Source organism: Perca flavescens, chromosome 23 (genome assembly GCF_004354835.1).
Source record: "Perca flavescens isolate YP-PL-M2 chromosome 23, PFLA_1.0, whole genome shotgun sequence".
In the NCBI taxonomy this organism is placed as follows: Eukaryota; Metazoa; Chordata; class Actinopteri; order Perciformes; family Percidae; genus Perca; species Perca flavescens.
In genome coordinates this window covers 2,882,140-2,884,172 of record NC_041353.1, presented here as the reverse complement: position 1 = coordinate 2,884,172, position 2,033 = coordinate 2,882,140, and the positions used below count along the sequence as shown (strand labels likewise).

General features: G+C 56.3%; 1 protein-coding gene across 1 annotated transcript in view; it reads left to right on the top strand.

Annotated features, from left to right (window-relative positions):
* myrfl (myelin regulatory factor like) overlaps positions 1-2,033 on the top strand; it is a 45,013-nt gene that overhangs the window by 34,143 nt on the left and 8,837 nt on the right. The window lies entirely within an intron of this gene.

The following is a 2,033-nucleotide window of genomic DNA, read 5'->3' as shown; positions in this document are numbered from 1 at the left end:
TCCCAGGCCTCCTCCCAGCTGGGCGTGCCTGGAACATCTCCCTAGGGGGCGCCCAGGGGGCATCCTTACCAGATGCCGAACCACCTCAACTGGCTCCTTTCGGCGCAAAGGGCAGTGGCTCTCTCCGAGCTCCTCACGGATGACTGAGCTTCTCACCCTATCTCTAAGGGAGGCGCCAGCCACCCTCCTGAGAAACCCATTTCAGCCGCTTGTACCCTGGATCTCGTTCTTTCGGTCATGACCCAGCCTTCATGACCATAGGTGAGGTAGGGCGAAAACTGACCCGGTAGATCGAGAGCTTTGCCTTCTGGCTAAGCTCTCTTTTCGTCTAGCAGTGCGATAGATTGAATGCAATACCGCACCCGCTGCGCGATTCTCCGACCAATCTCCCGCTCCATTGTCCCCTCACTCGCGAACACAACCCCAAGGTACTTGAACTCCTTCACTTGGGGTAAGGACTCATTCCCTACCTGGAGAAGGCATTCCATCGGTTTCCTGCTGAGAACCATGGCCTCAGATTTAGAGGTGCTGATCCTCATCCCAACCGCTTCACACTCGGTTGCGAACCGATCCAGTGAGTGCTGAAGGTCGCAGGCCGATGATGCCATCAGGACCACATCATCTGCAAAAGCAGCGATGAGATCCCCAGCCCACCAAACTGCAACCCCTCCCCACCCCGACTACGCCTCGATATCCTGTCCATAAATACTACAAACAGGATTGGTGACAAAGCGCAGCCCTGGCGGAGGCCAACCCTCACCTGAAAACGAGTCCGACTTACTACCGAGAACCCGGACACAGCTCTCGCTTTGGTTGTACAGAGATTGGATGGCCCTGAGAAGAGACCCCCTCACCCCATACTCCGCAGCACCTCCCACAGTATCTCCCGGGGACCCGGTCATACGCCTTCTCCAAATCCACAAAACACATGTAGACCGGTTGGGCATACTCCCAGGCTCCCTCCAGGATCCTTGCGAGTGAAGAGCTGGTCCGTTGTTCCACGACCAGGACGGAATCGCATTGTTCCTCCTCAACCCGAGGTTCGACTATCGGCCGAACCCTCCTTTCCAACACCTTGGAGTAGACTTTACCAGGGAGGCTGAGAAGTGTGATACCCCTATAATTGGCACACACCCTCTGGTCCCCCTTTTTAAAAGGGAACCACCACCCCAGTCTGCCACTCCTTTGGCACCGTCCCAGACTTCCACGCAATGTTGAAAAGGCGTGTCAACCAGGACAGCCCCTCTACACCCAGAGCCTTGAGCATTTCTGGGCGGATCTCATCAATCCCGGGGCTTTGCCACTGTGTAGTTGTTTGACTACATCAGTGACTTCCGCCTGGGAAATCGGCGACAATCCCCATTATCCTCCAGCTCTGCCTCTAACATAGAGGCGTATTAGTCGGATTCAGGAGTTCCTCAAAGTGCTCCTTCCACCGCCCTATTACCTCCTCAGTTGAGGTCAACAGTGTCCCATCCTTACTGTACACAGCTTGGATGGTTCCCCCTTCCCCCTCCTGAGGTGGCGAACAGTTTTCCAGAAGCACTTTGGTGCCGACCGAAAGTCCTTCTCCATGTCTTCTCAAACTTCTCCCACACCCGCTGCTTTGCCTCTTTCACGGCAGAGGCTGCAGCCCTTCCGGGCCCCGCCGGTACCCTGCAACTGCCTCCGGAGTCCTCCGGGATAACATATCCCGGAAAGACTCCTTCTTCAGTCGGACGGCTTCCCTGACCACCGTTGTCCACCACGGTGTTCGTGGGTTACCGCCCCTTGAGGCACCTAAGACCCTAAGACCACAGCTCCTCGCTGCAGCTTCAGCAATGGAAACTTTGAACATTGTCCACTCGGGTTCAATGCCCCCAGCCTCCACAGGGATGCACGAAAAGCTCCGCCCGGAGGTGTGAGTTGAAAGTCTGTTGGACAGGGGCCTCCTCCAGGCGTTCCCAATTTACCCCTTTTCACGTTTGGGCTTACCAGGTCTGTCCAGAGTCTTCCCCCCACCCTCTGACCCAACTCACCACCAGATGGTGATC